The sequence below is a fragment of the Protopterus annectens genome, chromosome 9.part0 (assembly GCF_019279795.1).
Source record: "Protopterus annectens isolate FY-2018-M chromosome 9.part0, PAN1.0, whole genome shotgun sequence".
NCBI classification, from domain to species: Eukaryota; Metazoa; Chordata; order Ceratodontiformes; family Protopteridae; genus Protopterus; species Protopterus annectens.
The window spans coordinates 98,568,929-98,590,992 of record NC_056743.1 but is presented as its reverse complement, the minus strand read 5'-3'; positions in this window follow the sequence as shown (position 1 = coordinate 98,590,992).

The following is a 22,064-nucleotide window of genomic DNA, read 5'->3' as shown; positions in this document are numbered from 1 at the left end:
AGTCCAATCACTTAAACACCAGCAAAACATGTGATAGCAGAGCTCGTTACTATAACCAGAATGTTAAAGACACTCAGAACAACGTTCCATCTAATAAATTGTGAAATGACGTGACATCTAAAGTGCATAAATTATGAATGAATTAAAGCACACTAGAATAACTATACAAGCAGAAAAAACATTAAACCCATTAAAAATAAAACTTAAATCTTGATTTATGTGTTGTTATAGGTAAAATACAGGAAGAGTTGGGAGTGTACATTCAATTTTAAAAGTCAAATGCCTTTTATTATATGAAGGAATACATTTTTTAGCTTAAAATTTACTATTCTTAAAGATTCTTCCATCTTTTCTGGTATTTAAATCCTGTGTCTTGCAGGGGGCTGTGCTTGTTTTTTTCAGGCTGAGTAGTGGTGATTCATCAGTGTGACAAAGCAGAAATTCTACAAGGCTCCAAGAGCAGAATACGTTTTTTTCTTATATTTATTTCATTGAATTGCACTTAATGCTCATCGTTGTGCTATACAGCTAATCTACTATGTTTTGCACTGTTATAAAAATTTTGTTTTACTGTTTCACTGCATTTTTCTACCGTTTTAACTGTGTTGTGGATAGTTTCATTACTGTAATTGCATTTTTATCAATTACTTAACTGTAAACTGCTTTTTCATACTGAGAGTTGTATTTTCTGTTTGAGTGCTATCTGTGCTTTTCTGCACATTTCTGAGAGGTTTCTGTGTTCTAGGCAGTTAGTAAAGTCTGGATAGAGGCCTGCTATTATCCAGGCCTGGCTGTTTTACTTGTTGAGTTTCCTGTGCTTCTGGCAACCATCTTATGCTGGTAACAGCTTGTCTTCTCTGTTACTCAGAGTAACAGGGCTGCCTGACCTTCTCTAGCACAAGTGATTGGTTGAAAGAGCAGGGGCTAGCAGGATTGGGTAGTAATTAGAGCTTCTAGATTCATCCAGATTTTCTGGTATTTGAACTGTGCATCTGCAGGGTATTGCACTTGTTTTCTCATTGCGCACTGCCGCTGTGCTGTTTTAACATATTGTGAAGTATTGTCACATTTGTTACCCTTACCACTCTCCTGTGTAAATGACACCCTCTCTTGCTAACTACCATGGTTATCCAGCCCTACTCACACCTATAGGTGCTCTATTCTGTTAGTACCCACTCTACCATCCTTTACTTCTCTTCCATAGATTCTGACAACCATGGACTGAATTTCCTGTGGCTTCCTCTGCTAGACATGTTGATATGGGCATCCTGAGACAGTGTAGCAACTGCCTGATGTACATGGACAACCCTCTTCTTCTACCACCTAGGAACACAATATGTGAGAGATGCAATTACATTAAAAACCTAGAATCCTTGCTATCTTAATCACAAGCCTGTACATGTAGCACTGAGAAGGTTGTCTGCAGAAACACCACATCTGTACCACCACCCACATCTGTACAGTACATTCTTATATATGTCATCAGTAATGTAACAAAAAAAGCAACCTCCAAGGCAAAAGCACTTAAGCACATCACAACCCACAGCACCAAGCACCACACAGTACACATGCCTGTGTCTCTCAGCCTCCAAGGCCCAGCCACAAACCCAATATACTAGTCATAGGACACTATCGTAACATACAGATCCACACACCACCATGCTAGACAAGGGGAAAGTCACGGTAAGTTGCTTATCAGGTGCTAGAATCTGCCATAGCACACACACACTCAAGTCTCAACAGGTACTGTTATGACTCTTAGTCCATGTTGGTGTGAATGACTTGAGACATACCTTTCTGGACTATATGAAGAGAGACAGGATTGAACTCACTGAATGTGTCGACCCAGGTCTTAAGCAGCATCCTACTGTCACTCAGAATGAGGTCTCAGTACAAACAGTAAATGATTGACAAACAAATTGCTTAGGTTCTGATGTCATTCCAAAGGGATCCAGTACCCAACAGCCTGGGAGGACATGATTGACAGACCACGATGCTTTGCCAGAGATTGTCTTCATCTGTCTCCACCTGGGCTTTGGGCTTCAAGCTTCTGGCAAAAGCTCTTGCCTCCCCCATAGTGTCTTAGTCATGAGGACAATTACCAAACATAAAAAATTCTTCTAAACTAAATTTAAAGTTCATGCTGCTAAATTCTAGGAGTCTTAACATGAAACTGCACTCATTGCAAGCATTCCTCACTCCTGGAAGTTGCTGACATATGTGCAGTCACTGAAACCTGGATCAAAGCTGCAGAGAGCACCCCAGCCTTACCAGGTGACTTGTCCTACCATACTTTTAGACCCCAAAGGGGTACAAAGCCAAAGGAGGTGGAGTTTCAAAATTTAACAAAGACATACACACCTCCAGGTTGGTCAAACAGTATGACGTACAGGAGACACTCCAGGTGCAGTTAACTGTTGACAAAACACTTACTCAAATCATAGCTAGTTACAGACCCCCGACCATGATTCAGGAGGCCCACTCCACCTATCTGGACTTACTTTAATCCATCAAGATTCAACCCTCTACCCTGATCTTGAGTGACTAACTAACCAACCATAGAGTGGAAGACCTATTCTACCTCAAACACGAATGCCCAGATATTACTTGACTCAGTCAATGCCAATGCATTGGATCAGCTGGTCAACACCCCCACAACAGGTGAAATATCCTGGACATGGTACAAACAAACATGAGTAGCCACTGTAACACCCTTAAATTGACATCCTCCTTGGTAAGACCAGACCATAAAGTAATCATTTTCTAAGTCACCATCTCCCCTAACCCCCCCCCCCCTTAACAGGGTCGAACAAAAAAAAAAAAAAAAAAAAAAACACACACTTCCAAAATGACTACAACCTCCTGAGAGCAGGTATAAACAGCTTCACAGCTACCATCCCTTCACCTGGAACAAGCACTAATGTCCAAGTCTACAACAAAAAAACTATACGAGCACCTATATAGCTGCATGGACTCGGCAATACCTGACAAGACCAAATTATCTTTCTCAAGTAAGAGGAAACCTGTCTGGTGGACAGCAACAAACAAACTCTATACTAAAAGGAAAAGATTTTTGTCCAGGACCAAGAATGAGCAGGTGCCAAGTTGGAAGCAATATCTTTGAACAAGCAAATAAGGCCACTGGTGAAATCGTCTAAAGCCAACTTTCAGTCCAAATTGACCACATACATTAAGGAAAGTCACAACGCCCTCTTCACATAAGTTTGCAGTCTCAAAGGTAACTCCCAAATCTGCTCTGAATTTGTGATGAATACTACATACACAAACCCCATAGATATAGCCAACCTGCTGGCAGACTAGCGCAGTGAAAACTTCAACCACCTGTCACCCCCCACCCCCCATCAGTAAACCAGGATATCCCCATCACCTGCTCCCACACCTCATCACCATTGAGCAGGTTAATGCCCTGTCAAAGACAAAAAAATACAGCCTTCATGAAACCAACAACATAGCTGCCTGTGTCCTAAATGAACTCGGGCAAGAGCACTCAGCACCAGTAGACACCCTATTCCACCAAAGCCAGTCACCAGCTTCATTCCAGCAGAAAGGGGGAGAGCCACGGTCATCCCTCAGCACAAAAGTGGAGCATCTACCGACCCAGGCAATTAGAGGCCCATCAGCCTAACTAGCCTCATCTGTAAGGCGATGGGACACATCATGGACCTTATAAACATTGGCAACCTCCAAATGCTTGATCCCACAGAGTTTGATTTGTCAAGGGGAGATCATGCCTGTTAAACTTGGTCGCCTTCTTTGAAGCAATCACCAAAGCCATGGATGAGGGCAAGAGTGCACACCGCCTACCTTGACCTAGCCAAAGCCTTCGACACTATTCCCCACTCAGGCAGAATAGATACTCTCCCAGGTAGGCAAACATCCATATGCTGCAGATGAGTAGCTAAATGGCTCGCTGATAAAACCCACTCAGTCAAAATAGGGGAAGCCACCTCTAGTAGAAGACCCTTAACCAGCTGCGTACCTCAAGGATTGGTCTTTGGACTTGTGTTCGGTATATACTTTTCTGAGGTGCTAGCCAAAACCAGTGGTCTGTAGCTCACCTGTTTGCAGATGAATTCAAGCTGGGCACTGTCAAATTCCCCTAGTGATATGATCTTCCTCCAAGAGGGCCTTCCCCAAACTAACGACTGGTGCCAGAAGCATGGCCTCAAACTGAATGCCAAGAAATCCATCATTATCCCCTTTGGGTAAATGGTGCCCCCACTAATCACATTAACAATGTGCTAAGCACACAGTCAGTCATAAGAGACTTGGGCACCCAGGTTGATAGCAACCTGACTTTTGACCACCATGTTGTCTCCATTGTACAGAAGGCTTTCTACATGGCCCACCTCATAAATAACGGTATTTCATCCAGGAACAAGGAAGTCATAACATCCTTGTACTCCTCCCTTAAATGATTCATTAGAGAACAATGCCTTCTTTGGCATGTACCTTACCAAGCACATGTAGCAGTTGGAGAGACCACAGAGGTTCCTGACCAGGCAAATCCAGGATCTCAAACACCTATCCTATACAGATAGGCTAAAAGCCCTGTCGCTCTACTCAGTCTCGTACAGACTTGCTCAGAGGTTACCTGTGTCTGTCACACAAGACAATCTCAGACTCAGCTTTTGAATTGCTGCATATCTGTAAGTCAAACTCCACTCATGCAACCCGCAAGCAAGGTATCGACCTGGTGTGCAACATTAATAGAAAATGTTGGCAGTATAAATTTCTGTACTAGCGACTCCCCATCTGTGGAATAGACTTCCTCTCCATGTCAAGCAGAGTACCTCACTAGCCCTCTAAGAGGAACCTGAATGACTGGATGGGAAACAGAAAATATACCCCTGGGATTCTACATGTGTCCCTGCTGGACAGGGAAAACAAGTGCTGACTTTGTGGGAACATGGGTGAAATTCTTGGCTACGCTTATAAGGGCCACCGAGCCAATAACCTAGCATCGTCCTATGTGATTATGGCTTATTTTTTTTTTTTTATAAATGCTTATTCTAGACCATGGAGACTACTTCTTTCTTAGTATTAGACAACAGTATTAGGAAACAGCAAGACAGGTTTAAAGAGTAGAAGATATTCAAGATATTATGGTTTGTCAAAGGTAAAATGAGGTATAAAATAAGTGGGACTGTCTGATGTTGAACAAACAGTAAAACATGTTTTTACTGATTGTACCAGAGTCCAGGATTTTTGGAATATGTCAATACAATATTTTTTTTCTTTTTCCATTAAAACGTACTACACTTTTATATATACACATTCTAATTTTTGTGTTTTGGGTATTCTGCTATATTTGATTGACAAACTGAAAAATTATTGTATAATACATTGTCAGGCTGCTCATTTAATTTTGGTGAAATACATAAGTGGTTGTGGGAGAAAGGTTAGCAGAATGTGCATCTTCAGCTTCAAAAGTAATTTCCTAATCTCGTTTTTGGATTTAATAAGTTATTATTTTGCTTGTGTATATTTTGTATTAAGTGCATGTGCTGTTCAATTCCCCTAACTCTTTTTAATTGTTGTAAAATCTTTTTCATCCATCTGCACTACCACCGACTCAGGCAGATGGGACCTTGGTTTAACATCTCATCCAAAGAACAGCACACTGAGGAGTGCAGCACCCCCATTATGATGCTCTAGTGTCAATTTTGGAACTACCTTATATGAGAACAGAACCTACAGCTTTCTGTAGCAAAGGCAAGGGTGTTACCTGTCGAGCTACTGATACTGCATTGTGGGCTTTGCCCAGATATCTTGTGCCAAGAGGTTGAGAAATCCACAGGGAGACAAGCATGGTAACCTTCTCTCCAGAGTGTCAAAAAGGAAAACCCATTTTGTTTCAGAGCAATTATATTTATAGAATATAGACATTGCTGTTGAAAAATCAATCTCCATTTACTGCTCTGATTTCAGGAGGATGAATACTATACATATTGTACACCCCACGACCTCTTGCAAAAACAAGATTTCTTCCCCACCACCCACTGTGTAGCTTAATCCCTTAAGTCAACAGTTACCTCTGAACTTTTCAAAATGGAGGGAGTAGTTGGTCATACAAGTCTGATGCCTTAGCTCCTTGCTACCCCAAATCTCTCTCTTTCTCTTGCTACATGATCATGTGCACTCATATCCTCTCTCTCATGTCTTCTGGTGTCTAGTGAGAAATGGACTAGCTTCACTAGTAGCTAGTCATAACATTCCCCTTCCATTCTACACATTTTTGTAGGCACTTTCTCAGGGACTTCTTGTAGCAACGTTCTCGCTCTCTCATTTCTGGAAACCATTAAGTGAATCAGTAATCAAGTTGTTGGCTGGTTAAGTACTAGTACAGTGATAGTGTTGTGTGTGTCGGGTATTTTTCTCCAAAAGGCTATACTCTAGCATTCTGTTGGTCATTGCCAAAGCCATAGCTCATGCTGCATAGCCCCCTCCTGCACTTCTTTTCTCTTTCCTGCTGATACTTCACATAACGGGGTTATGACCAAAGTTCTGCAATGTGCATTGCCTGTATTGAACCTCAGCCACCATCTGTCTGCCTACTAGGTTAGTTTTTCCATATCCTCCTTTAAACACCCTCATCTCCAAACACACATACCCCCCACTCCTATTTTCTATGCCTTATGCAGGCCATGTTGAGCTTATATTTAACATTTTTAGTGCTTTTCCATGCCTTTCTTACACTCAGGCAATTCTCTGTTGCTGTATTTAGATTTATTTTGTGTCATTCGGGTAGACCACCGATCTCCAGGGACCTTTTTCAAATCTCAGCCTAGCAGTGCTGCCTGCTTAGGTGACTTGAAGCAAATGAAGGCTGAAGGAATTAAACCTCTGACCACAGGAAGAAGCTAATTTGCAACATATAGCCTTAATCCTCTGTGCCAGCTACTAGCTTTTGACTGTGATAAAATTTAACCTTTTTTCCTCACATGTGTTTGCAGTAAACATGCTGAAAAGCACCTAAGCCAAGACTAATCTTTAAAGTTAAAGATTAACATTTTTTTTAAATTATGCCCCCTAACCACATCAGCTACCTCACCTAACAAAAGCAAACAATCCATGTCAGAATACTTTCGTACATCCGATTATAGGCACAGATTTACTCTTAGGTTCTATGCTGACTGCTACAGTTCCAGCCTGGTATATGTTGCAGTATGCAAGAGCTGTCTCCATTTTTATGTGGGGAAAATGAATAGGCTTGTTTAAAGAGAGAAGTCTAAAACATTTAAGCAACATACAGCTTAGCAACTTAAATGCTCTTCCCAAGCATGTTTCTAGTCATCCTGGGCATGTTTTTTTCTTTTAAATACTGCAACTGATAAATATTGGTTCCAGAGGTAGAAATATTGTACGTTTAACAGAGCTTGCAAAAATGAAATGGATCGTAAGGCTGCAAGCTGATAAGGAATCTGATCTTAATGGCGTTTACCTTTAAAACCTACTCAGAAGGCTCAGACTCATACATTGAATGTATTGTTCTGATTGGCTGATTTTTACTTAATGAACTGCTGTCTATTGGCTACCTTGCATTTTTTAAATGGCTACTTTGTTTCAACTGCACTAGCTCTGTAGTGATTTTCAGTGTGAAAAGTGCTTATTTTACTTGTTTATTTTAAGCATTAAAGTTATTTTTATTGAAAATATCAGATTCTGCTTTGTTAGTTGGACCATTGTTGGTTTTTCATTGTAATTATGTATGGTGTTCAGGGCAGTCTTTTAGCTGCTGTTTGTGTACTTCTCGTGTGTTACTATTGCAGCCCATGGTGGAAGGCATTTTGGAATTGGATTACAATCCAAAGGCACCAGATGGTATGTCACTTAAGCAAGACATTTTATATTGAAGGTAATTCACTGTTGAGACTTGATTTTACAGAGGCTACAGGAGAAATGGATAATTTTCCGGTGGATATTAATCTTTTTAACTGAAAGTCAAAAGAGATGGAAAATGATTTGTTCAAACTTGAAAGATTCCAATGCAGTGTTTGCCCCCAGAGGCATGCTTAACATCATAGGGTTATCCCTAGAGGGCTTAAGAGTATTTCATATGCCTACCTATGGTGATACTTACCCAGCGCTTCTAAGGAAGTGACAAGCCCTGAACTTGGAGTTAAGTTTTAATTATATTAGACTTTCAGTAGAATTTCTTAAACCAGTAGAGTTGGACTTGGTCCTTTCCATTGCAAAGGCACAAAGTATTTGCATGACAGTTTTAGAACTGAGGTTTTTCAGCCTAGATTAGATAGCATATACAGTAGTGTTTCTGCTTATGACTTGAGATGCACACACTAAAGAAAAAGCTTGAGCATGACAATATGAATTTTAAGAAGGGGCGCGTTTTTACACAGCCATTTAGTCGGACTTTGTCAGGTGATCATACAACTGCTCAGACTGAGGCAGGGCAGCTCAGTCAAGTCCCCTACCACCATTCTTGCTCTGAATGATTCTTGGACTCGTGGTGTTAGTGAATAACAATGCCTCTATTACAGGGAACATGACCAATAGTTATGTTTTGGGAGGCCCATTAAAGAAGCAGTTTCCAGTTCCCGGTTATCCAATTTTTTCCAGTGTTACCATCACCTATAAAGCAATCAATAATCCCCAGAAGAGAAAGCTCACACAGTTAGGGGATGAAAAAAGGCACAAAATGTCTCAGAACCAGAATAAATGGAATATGGAAGTAAGTGAGGACAATCTTGTCATACTAGGTACTCAGTGAGCAACAGGTACAATTAAATAAGGTATTATCTTTTATACCTGCAAAACAATCTGATTGAACTGATTTATTAGAACTTAAACCTTTTGCCAGAACTGTAATGCTGAAGACCATGGTTCCTAATAACTTCAATTCTCAGGGTATATTTAGGCAATCTAGTACATTTATGCTATGGTTGCACCCTCCCATAGAATCCTTTTTTTGAAAGTTTGAGAGAATTACATTGTTCATTAAGTAATGTATCCACACACAAGTTTTTCAGTTTGTCTCCAGGAGAGACTAGAGCCTTAACTGAACTTAAAGAAAATCCTGATATTCAGATCTACCCCGTGGATAAAGGCGGTGCTATAGTAATGCTTGATCAGCATACTTAGAAAGGATGGAACTTTTGCTTGGTGACATTGAAACATATGCACACGTTACTACAATTGACATTAACAGGATGGTTGAGTTGGTGCACACCAACTTATATGATCTTCTCACATCAGGTTTGCTTACTAAAGAGATATTTGAATTTCATAATGAATGATCCAGTTATTCCAATACTGCATGGTCTATCAAAGATTCCCAAGAGCTTAGAGAACCACCCATGTGTCCTGTAGTTTCTGGATGAGGGTGGTTGACTGAGCTACTTTCAATTTTAGTAGAGCATAATTTGAAGAAAGTTCTTAATGCTTCTACTGTCCTTAGAAACTTGAAACAGTACCTTGGATCCTTTGCTCAATGAGGAATGCCTTAGGGAAAGGAAGGGGGGCTTTCTGGTGATTATGGGTGTCTTTATGCTGATTACTTCTATACCTAGTGACATTGGAATCAAGTTAATTGGATCATTTCTTGTAGCCCAAAATGAAATTGATGGAAACCAGATAATCCTTTTATGTTTTTTAATTGAGCTTATCTTGGAGAATAACTGAAAAAAGAACACAATCTGCCAGGTAAAGCACTCTTATTCAAAAGTCAGAGTCATGTACAAAAAGAAAATAAAGAGTGCACCATCAGCTGAAATACGAACTTGTCAGCAAATAACTCCAATTAGCAGTCTATTGAGAAAGGTTTCGTTTATTCCAAATAAACAGGAGCTGCAGCAAGTCATAAAAGTTAGCACTTTCGCGTTGACACCCAACGCTTCTTCAGACATAGAAACTAAATAAATCTAACTTCTTTTAAACACATGCTCACATGATGTCATAATTGATTTGATCTAATTTAAAGAGACAAGCATTCATAGAAAAAAGGTTACTATTTAAAACCTTATATTATTGACATCAAGTGCTAAAAACATTGCAAACATTAAAAACATTAAAAACATTTAAATAAATAAATTCTAATGATTTAAAGGTCTCAAGCTAAGAAAGGCTTGATGGAAAGTCTTTCATTGAGTCCAAACCTATTTGCCTGTAATTTCACAATCCATTTACCCTCTTGCTCTTCTACTCTATTTTTGACATTGCCTAGCCTATTACCTGTCTTCAGAAGTTAGATTTATTTAGTTTCTATGTCTGAAGAAGCGTTGGGTGTCAACGCGAAAGCGCTAACTTTTATGACTTGCTGCAGCTCCTGTTTATTTGGAATAAACGAAACCTCTCTCAATAGACTGCTAATTGGAGTTATTTGCTGACAAGTTCGTATTTCAGCTGATGGTGCACTCTTTATTATCTTGGAGAATGTTTTTTACCATCAGAAGGGTATTGCCAATGGGAACTCCATATGCAAACAGCTGTGTAAGCCTAGTAATGGTGAATTGTGAACTAGATCATTTTAACAGTAGGTTCACTAGCAACATCTTATACTTAAAGTGTTTTGTAGAGGATAGTGTTTATCCTACGGAAAGTCAGTTTTGAACAAATAATCAATTCATAGCCTTCTATGGATGAGCATTTCCGTGCTGGAGCTAGAGCTTAGAGTTCAATTCCAAAAAGGGCTTATGAGCTGCTGCTTCGACAAACAAAGGGACGAACATTAATGCTGGCATTTCAAATGTTGTAACATGCAGAACCAATTATGATTTTGCAAAAAGTGTACAGTATTTCCACACATGTAGGCATTAATGAAGCTTTTAACTCTGAAAGATTTATTATGATTTTAAGTTTAAAGTTGGTTGTGGTCAAGTCGAACACCCTAAAAGAGGTATATGGCCGTGCGAACTGTAATTATTTAAAAGGACTTGATTTTATTGTTTGGATGAAAATCGCTAAAAGTGAAGCAAGTGCAATTAGACAACGCTTATTTAACAAAATTCTTGAAGTATCGTTCCCCAGGGACATCAGTTTGTTTTAAATCCTATTAGGTTTAGACATGAATAATTAATTATGTAATGAATTGTCTTCTTTGTTAGATAGGTTTGGTTTTTGAGTATGTATGTGACTGCTTATTAAACACAATGACATTAAATCAAGTGCTTTAACTGAAATTGAGAAACTGAATGTGGAAATGTGATTAGTTTTATCATAAACAGTGCTATAGTCAATAAAACATGCTTGGGAAGATCTGAAAAGAAAAAAATAAAGCAGGTTTATACATGGGATAAGTATTTGAGGAGTGGAATGGACAGGAAATGTATCTAACATACACAATAATAGGAGGAGGACAGTTCAAAATTACAATAGTTCAAACAAAATTTTTCCACGAAGGCGGCAAATATTCAGACAGGAATCCCAATTTTCAGGATTCTGGTCAATTACAACATCAGGGTCCTTGGATGTGGGAATAAGTGGTGAACTTACCACAGATATTAGTCACTAATGATTATGTATTTTCCTATCTAATTATACTAGTAAGGAAATAGCCAAGGACCATTGTTCTTTACTTTCTAAGGGACTACAATTTATCCCTACAAAGAATTTTAATTTGGTGATAACTTCAATTGAAACCAGGTTCTTTGAGGAAATAAAATGTGGCCATATTTTTTTAAAGGCAAGAATGAAGAAAGTATCTTTAAACTCCCCTTACATCCCACCCTTGCTGTTTTGGAGAAGGATGTAATAAATGATTTATGTAATTTATAAGTTATATACAATAAAAAAATGAAGTTTAATTTAAGAACAAAAGGACATTATTTGATGAATTAAGAAACAATAGTTCCATTGATATTATGAAGTCTGACAAGGGTGGGGGATAGTTCTTAATGATTCTTTTGATTACTACATAGTTATGATGGTCATTTTAGGGGATATAGGAAATTATGTTCCAGTTTCATTAAATAAAATCAATATTACATATAATAGGATTGATTCCTTTTTGTACAAGTATTATCTTGATTAAAGAATAACTCATGATGAATACAATTTTTAATTGCAAAGAAACCTATTATAGCATTTTATCCCATTGTTTCTGTACAGGGATCGAAGACTTGCCCATTAGGGTTTTTGTTGATTGACCTTAGAATATATTGATTTTGAGTATCTAACAACTATTAGTGGATTCCCGGTATTTTTGGAGACATCTAAGGTATGATATGTGGTCAAAGGATGTGATTTTCCTCACCGTGGATTTTATATTGATTTATTCATTACCTTTCCCAAATAATGAGGGTTTAGAGCTGTTTTTTCACAGTATGACTAAACATTCTAATTTAGAGACTGATTAAATTAATTTGTTACAAGAACTTATGGCTCTTGTTTTGGAAAACAATTTTTATTAAGGAGAATATTTTGAACAAATTTGAGTGGCAATGGGAGCCTCTTGTGCCCCAGTCTTTGTAAATTTAGTTATGCTTAAGTGGGAATTTACATTTATTTTTGTAAGGAATTAAGTTGTGACATTTTGAGATGACATTTTGTGGAGCGACTCGGAAAATGATATCACAGTATTTAATTATATCCTCCTTTTTAAGGTTCACATACACTATGGAGTAGGGAAAGTATCCATTATCTATCTAACCATTTGTTAGATGAAAATGAGACCAGTCTACTTAACAAAGGTTTGTCATTCATACCATCACAGGCGAGCAGCCTAACTGAACTGCTAATTGATTTGCAAATGTTTGCTAGAAATGTTTCTCTTAAGTTACTGTTTAAAGACAAAGTTTCAATTAATCATACCTATAATGAGTCCAATTTTAAGAGGAAGAGCACTTTTATACCTAACATGCCTATTAATATATGCTGCTTTGTTCAAGTCTGTGAAAAAGAATTTTATGACTATTTTTCCAAGTCTAAAAGAAATGCAACTAGATGTCATATGTATCATAATGTAAACATACATGAGAAAACAGCACTTAGTAATCTATCTAAGGATCCTAATTTAATTGTAAAACCAGCAGATAAGAGTGGGGGACTTGTTTTGATGGATACCTCTTTCTATAATAACTTAATGTTGGAAATGCTGAGTGATATGCAGAAATATACTAAGATGAAGGATTTGGAGTTAGATAGACTCATCTATGCTGTACATGACACACTATATGATCTATTAATGTGCAAGCAAATAGATAAGCAACTTTATGAGTACTACCTAATAGAATGTCCCTTAATTCCACTTAAGGGACTACCTAAAATGCATAAGAATCAGTTTCCACCACCTCTTTGACCAATAGTAGCCGGTAATAAATATTTGACTGAAAACATCTCCATTTACTTAGAGTCCAAATTAGGACCTATAGTGAAAAGCATACCCAGTATCCTTAGTGATACACAACAATTATTAAAAGATTTATCTTGTATACAAAAAGAAATAGATAGATCAACTTCCTTATTTCTAGTTACTATGGATGTGAATAATTTATTCACTGTAATACCGAATGATTACGGTGTGGATGCAATAAGAGAAGTGATGTGCAGAGATGCTACTTTAGATAAAGATACACAACTGTTAGTCAGCACTTTGTTGGCTCTTGTGTTAAATAACAATGTTTTCTCTTTTAACAATCAGCTATATAAAAAGGTTTGGGGGGTTGTGATGGGCACCCCCTGTGCTAACTCGTATGCGAACCTTGTTATGTATAATTGGGAACATCAGTATATTTATAGCAGCATTTTTATTGAACATATTGTATTAGACAGATGTTTCGTCGATGATATAATAATTCTATGGAGAGGTGATGTTGATTCTTTGTATAAATTAAGTTTTTTAGAATCAACAACAAACTTCAAGTTCACCATGGAATATTCCAACACAAGTATTGATTTTCTGGATATTACTATATCAATTACCAATGACAATATTTTGCATACCACCATATTTAGGAAGAAATGCTGGAAGAATGCCATCCTGCATTTCAATAGTATGCATCCTAGACACATCTTTTACAATTTAGTTAAGAATCAGTTTATGAGAATAGACAGACTTTGTAGTAACAAAATAATAAGGGATATAGAATTATCAAATATGAGAGATCTTTTCCTACAGAGGGGATATCCATCTGATTTACTAGATGAAGCTGCCAAAGCTCTCCAATTGCATGATTGTGAGAATCTAACAAATAATGGATGTAAGGTTATTGTTGGCCAAAATAAATTAAAATTAAGATCTATACATGGATGCTATCGGACTAGTTCTGATATTTCATTTGTTACTAGATATACTAGTGACAATCACAATATTACAGGCATAATCAAAAAGAATTGGAATATATTACTAGTTAGTCAAGATGTTAAGCAAATAGTTGGTGATACTCCCCACTTCTGCTATAGAAATAGTCGAAATTTGAAAAGAATTTTATGCAATGAAAGGTTAAGCATAAGGATGACCAAGACAGAAGATCATACAAAGGGACAATACCATGTAACAAGTGCAATATGTGTAGATACATCCTAACAGATGAATATTTTAATGTACCAGTATTAGATCAAGTTTATTATTTTACAATACCAGCTACTTGTGATACCACCAATGTTATATATTTGGCAATATGTACCAAGTGTGAGGCCTACTACGCAAGTCTAACCACAAGGAAGCTAAAGAATCGTATTTATAATCACATTTATGATATCAGGAAGTCTGTGATTACTAATGCATTAGCCAAGCATATTAATGTTCATAATCATCATAGTTTTCTTTTTCGAGTTTTAGACATAGTTAAACAACTAGGAGGGAGTAATATGAATTACCTAGAGAATGTTGAATTAGAATGGATACTGCGATTGAGGGCACATATATCTCCTGAACTTAATAGCACTGTTAGTCTAAAACCTGTTTTGGCTTCTAGATGAACTGTATTTTACAACTTTTTATGTCAATCATGTTCATTTATTTTGTTTAAGTAGTTTATTTTATCATTTCATTTTATCATGAGTATCAATGGTTTTTAATATCAAGTATTATATATTAGATATATTTATTGTTCTTTTAGAGTACATATGATTCATTTAAGGCATTCATAATCATCATCAAATAAGAGATGCCATAGTTGATGCATACATACCTCAATTTCATAATATACATATTTTTGACATTAATATAGTTTACTATATTTCAGTTATATATTATTTAACAATTGGAGAGGATGTTTTACAATCTCATGATAAATATTCATATTTACTTATAGTATATATTATGTCTAATATATTCATTTTAATTTTTTAGAGTTGAAATTTATATATGCGAAATATTAGCATTTGTTTTATTACTGCTTTTGATTTCTTGGGTTTTACCAAATATACTGAATACACTGAATGTTTTTTCTAAGTAAGAGTTAATGAGCTAGTAAGCTGACTACATTTAATTACCTAATTCATTTATTTGGAAAGAGCGGGAAATTAATCAATTAACATCTGCTATAAAAGGGATTGGTATTCACAATTGTATTGTAACCTGATGAAGCATACTGGATAGTATGCGAAAGCACTTGTTTCTTCGTTAATAAAGGATAATTTATTTGAAGACATCGTGGTGTTTCTCGTTTTGGTGTTCCTGGACTTGCATTTACCTTTACATTCGACATCTTTGGATGGTAACCACCTTTTTCTGTTACTCTTTGTAAATTTAGTTATGCTTAAGTGGGAATCTACATTTATTTTTGTAAGGAATTAAGTTGTGACATTTTGAGATGACATTTTGTGGAGCGACTCGGAAAATGATATCACAGTATTTTTTAATTATATCCTCCTTTTTAAGGTTCACATACACTATGGAGTAGGGAAAGTATCCATTATTTGAACTGCTTGGTTTCACACAGGGTACGACTTCAAGTTGAATATTTATAGGAAGCCAAATTTAATAATTTTTATTTGCAATTTTCTAGCTGTCATCCCTTCAAGCAGATAAAAAATTATTAAAGAGCAGTGCATTAGGGTGGCCTGAATTACTTGACATTTTGAGGACGTTATAAAACAAATTAGACCTGATTGTTAACATGTTTTTAAAGAGAGGTTACCAGTCTACTATAGTTAATGAAATGAAGGTTTATATTATATCCCAATGGTGTTTCAAGCATAAATCTTTGTTAGGCAAGGGTATTGTACAGAATGAGACAGATCATGGTAAGAAATATGAGAAAGCCCTTATTGTTGAGTAGTGATTTAAATACATATTCTTGAACAATTGGAGGATTTTAGGAGGTAACCCTGAGATTTATCAGCTTCTAGGTAATAGCCCTTCTTTCGTTCTTAAGACATGGAATAATTTAAAGACAAATTTTGAAAGGGATAGGTCCTCAAATGTTAGGTCATGTTCATGTCCTGATGGCACAAAATGTTGTGGGTTTTGTAGGAAATGTTCTTATATTTTAAATGTTGATTCCCTTACATTGAACAATCACTAGAACCAGTTTTTTTTTTTTTTAATGGCAACTGTTTATCCAGGAGGGTGGTATATTTAGCTAAATTCTCAGGATTACTTAGCATTTTATGTGGGCAAAACTAATAGAATTTTTTTGACGAGAATTTATGAGCATTTGTACCATGTCAGACGTGGAATACTAATAATGCCTTGGCTAAGCATATTAATAGTCCTAGTTACGCTGGTTTCAAATTTGCAATTTTAGAACAGAAAAATGTACATCGGGGGAGTGTTAAGGTTCTTTTTGAAGAAAAATAAAAGTGGCAACTTTTGTTGAACACTTTACATCCCCCGGTATTTACAATATTTCCCTTCAGCCCATTTTAGTATCTAGATCCAAATACATTTAACATTTTATGTAAGTTATGTACTTTTAATAAAAGATGGTCTGTTTGTTTTAACTTTTTTTATTGTAAAAGACTCTCCCCCTGTGATTCATGAATGGCCAGTTTCCATGCAGGAACAGTGTAGAAGCTCCTGCATGGAAAATGACCACCGAGCAATCAAGGAAAGAGCAGTTTTCTCGTGCACAAGCGGCCCTACACTGTTCTAGCACAGAAAACTGGCAAATATGCAAATCTTATTTGCTGGTAAAAACCATGCATATGAGGTGATTTTGCAATCCAGCAAGCTGCCAGGTCTCCATGCTAGAGCAGTGTCAGTGAAGAAATGTATTCAGAAAATAACTGAGTACATTTCTGCATCTGACAAAATGGAGGCATGTCAACTCATGTAAAAGCATGTATTATACACATACCAATGGCCAAATATAAGGCCATTGGCATTAAAACAATTTTTTTTTTTTTTTTTAAATTAAAAGGGTTTTTCTTTGGCCTATTTCTGTTTAAGCTTAGGGCAGTGGCATGCAAATGGGATTGTGCTGGAAATAAAAAAATGAGAAAAGTCAATTTTAAGTTAAATCTGCAATCTACCATTATAGTCAGTGGCATGCAGAACATAAACAATACCAGGGAGCACTTGCTGTTAAGGGTAAAGGTTCCGTTTAAGTGCAGTAACAACCTACAGACTGGGGGTATGCAAATGAGGGGAGTTTTACTGAATCACAGATTTCAAGTGTCAGCTTGTACCCAACCGTGTAGGTACAATAGAACAGTACAAGTCTAAGAGCTGTATGACCTCATAAGGGGGTGTGTCAAGCTTGCTGCAAGCTCAATGGAGTTCTGTGGCCCGTGTTTGCCCTTAGCTAAGCACAACTAAGTAAGGGGGTGTGTCTGAGGCTGTATTGTCTTATTCCATGGAATGCAGAGCATGTTCGCATCCAAGGAGGGTCTTTTCTGCTTAAAAGTGTTCACATTAGCTAAATGGGTGTGCACGGCATGCAGCGGGCCTGAAAAGAAAAACACAGGTAGCAGCAGAACTGTTTACATTTGAGCACAAGGGATGTGCAGTGCGCCTCGGGGCTTAAACAGGGAGGAAGTGCAAAGAGAAACAGCAGTACGAAGGCAATCAAGGAGAACTAGCAAAGCTGGCAGGTGGAATGCATCAGAAATCAGCCAATAACACGTGCAAAAGCCCAGCAACACCAATATAAACTATGCAAACATCCTACAGACTTTTTCCTCACAAACACTATACCATCAGTGTACACAGATGGGGGATTTTTAACTGACAAAACTAACTAAATATGTTAGAGGCTGCTGCTGCTTTACTCCATCAATATGTGCTAGAGACTGAGGGAGGTGAGGAGGAGAATGCTAACAACCGACCTACAGTGAAGAGGAGAAAAAAAAGAGCGCGTACAGACCTAGGGTAACCTACCATGGCCTACATGAGCTGGAGACAGAGCTCTATAGGGTGGACAGGGACATTCTACAGCAAATCGTTGAGCTGTACCAGCCACGTCTTACACACAGAACTAATAGAAGGGAACCTATCCAAGTGGATACCAAGGTATGTCTAGGCTTAAGACGACTAGCCACAGGTACCTTCCAAAGACCAACTGAGGATATCATGGGGGTCTCAGAAATCAGCATCCATTGTACCCCACCAGTTCCTGGATGCCATGACACATGCCAATGAGCACATATTTCCCCACCGCCCATAAGGTGCTGACCACATGCATGCATTTCTTCCACCATATAGCAGAAAACCCTGAGGTAGTTGGTGCTATAGATTGCACGCATATCTACATCTTATCTACATTAAAGCAACACCCAGTGAGTGGGGCAGGGTCTACATAAACCGCAAGGGCTTCCTCTGTCAAATGCCAGGTTACAAGTGATGTCCAGGGCATTATCGTGACTGTGTGTGCTGGGAGCCCTGGAAGCTATCACGACTCCTACATCTGGCATTGCTCACAGGAGCATCAGGCGTTTGCCAGGGGGGACATCCCATATGGCTGTCTAGTAGGGGATGCTGGCTATGCACTGGAGCCATAACTGATGACACCCATCAGAAATGCACACACACCTGAACAAGAACCATAATGAGGCATATGCACAAACCAGGATAATTGTAGAGCATGTGTTTGGGATGCTCAAGTCATGGTTACATTGCCTTGACATATCCAGTGGAGCCTTGCATTACTCTCCAGCTACATGTACACAAATGCTTATAGTATGTACCATACTACAAGATATGATCCTGCAGAAAGAGCTGCAGCAGAACAGCATGGGGCAGGGCCACACAGCACACCTCCCCCCAACATTGCCAAGGCCAGCACAGGCAAAGAGGGACTCACAGGAGGAACATCCTGAGCCTGCTCCTGTAGGCAGAAGGAGGTGTGCACAGTATGCTCAGGCCATAGCAATGCATAGCACACACACCGACTCTGTAGGGACCCAAGGACTGATGCCTCTCTCTGACTCTCACATACAGTAAAAGGGACACCAAACATAACACTACCTGAGCTTTACTATGTACAAGGAGTGTACTGTGTGCATCCAACAGTCAGCCCTCCAGCACTGTCCTCAATACTGGCCCAGCAACAAGGTAAGTCACTCTTCCTATCAATTACCGAATGGAGCGGTATGTTCTCATACTTGTATGTATGCTATGGATGCAAGCATGCAAGGGAATTGGGTGGCTGAATGGGATAGCAGCTGACAGCTATATGGGGACAGCAGGAAATTCATAACAAATACTGGAGTCAACATACTAGGCAGCACTACACAAGGTGGCAACCCCCACTGCAGTGCATGTGATGGTCCAAAGAACTGTGGGTATCAATAGGTCACACATGGATGTCAAAGAGGGTCACATATCCACCACCAGCCTCACTCAGGACAGGTGTAGATGACCATGAAGAAAGGCTGGGCTAAGGCCCCCAAATGATGGCAATGGTGAACAGCCCCCCACCAGACCTACACAGACATACAACAGGTCTGGCAGTTGCATTCTCATTCTAAAGGATAAGAAGTCTGAAACTGAAATATATGCCATTAAGCTCGAACATGTGTACTCTACTGATATGACATCTTCCACAAACTAAGAACCATAATCAAGAAATTAGTGGACCTAGACCACAGAAATCAAACAAAGCGCGTTTAATGCCACAAAGTCCAACAAACTAGGTTAAACAACCAAGGTGTAAGCACTTTTGTCGAAGTGTATCATAGACCTAGACTTCCTCAGAAACATTTGAATTCAATCAGGTGTAACAATTAAATACCCCACCTCAAGGTCACTTGATACCCATAATTATTATGCACCCCCTGCCCCCACAATCCCATGTAGAAATGCAGTAAAAGATGGCCTGCAGCACTCTCAAATAGCCTACAGTCCTCTGGCAAAGGCCCATGCCTCATCCATAGTGCCAATATACGGAACTTCAGGGTCCCAACTAACAACCTAACACAGTAAAGAGAAAAATGCAAGGCCATATTGACAAATGCCAGTAGCATGCCTCCCCCATGTCTTACAGCAAGGACTGTGGATCAGGCCATAAATACTACTGTGATAAACCTAACAATAGGGATACCTCTGAGATATTGCTTACATAATGTTAGGTGGAGGAGATAACAGAGGGGGGGGGGGTGTAAAAGCATGGATGTCATGGAGTGTGTGAAGTCTTAAACTCTAATGCCCACCCATACTACTCCCAACTGCAAACCCATGAATGAATAGCCACAAAACAGCTTGTAAACCACAATGTGAAGGTAAACTGACCAGATATACAAGTCCTGCCTCTGGATAACATGTATGTACCCGTACAGCTATGAGGTATGGCCCCAGCAGGATATGGCCATTCCATGAAGTTGAGAAAATCACAAGGAGGGGAACCCCAGCTAGCATACTAACAAGGTGCTGCACCATTTACACAGAACCAGCAGTCTATTGTCTGTAGCTACCCCTCCACAATGGCAGGCGTGTGCCAGAATGTGTAGTCTATATGCCTCAGAATATTGGTCGCAGCTTCATTCATCTCATATTTTCCAGTAAATAACTGTAAGCAAAGAATAACTGTCAGTAGTTGATGACATGACATCACAGTGTAAAACAGTACATGTCAGAATATCTATGTTACAACCAAACATGTCACACAAGTAGCACAGACAGCAATAGTAACAGTATCCTCTGTATGTTAAGCCCGTTATGTCTCCATATTGGCAACCTATCCACAGATATCCCACAGAAACAGTTTGCTAGACGTACCTGTTAGCGCACACAACCCTGAACTGGAGTCCAACCCTGCCATGGAATGGATGCACACTCAATATAGGTGGTCATACTGGACATGGTCCTCCACTTAGAGAAATGAAGCCCGTGTCTCAACACAATGAACTACAGATATCTGTTATTCATAGCTGTCTGTGCACACACCCAATTGTACACCATTGATATTTCACACACAATAGGAATACACACACATAGCTAATTAAAACATAATACAATTTGTCTAACACACAGATGTGGGGAAAAGAAAGACAGAGAATATCCCATTATGAAATCTGTCCCATCCACTACACATCTCATTGGCCTGTATCACAGGATGCTGCTGATGTCATTAAGTGTAGAAAGACTTTGGTTAGCCCTCAGCCCTATAGTGTCAATGGTGCTTGTGAGAACTAACATTACAGTACAAATAGGTATCCATGTAGCAGTGGTATTCACAGTCCTGTCAAATGTAAAGTTTGTGTGTTTCTAGATGAATGTGGTTGAGGCCATTCACACTCACTAAACCTCACTTACCCCTCCTTCACCACTGCTGTGGATGTCACTCACCTTCAAAGATACCTTTGCACAGCACTCCAACATGCAAGCTCCATGGCACGTGTGATACATGCGGAACAATATAATAGCAATAACTACATAGGTAGGGGGTTTGAATCTCATCCCTGCTAAGTGATTGTGTGTACATGTGACTACATATGTATGTCTGTACTTCAAAGATTTTGGCCCCATTTACACCCAGTACACATCTCAGTGCCTTAATTTAGCAGTCCTGCAGATAACATCCACCTTAGAAATACCTGTTGGCAACCCTAAACCATGCAAGGTCAGTGGTGCATGTGGTAAATGTGTAACAATGATATGAAGATTAGAGATTTGAACCTCACCCCTGGCAAACGTAAGTAAGCGTGTGTAGGGTAACATTTTTTGGAATCTCTCACCCACTACATCACCCAATGCAGGTATT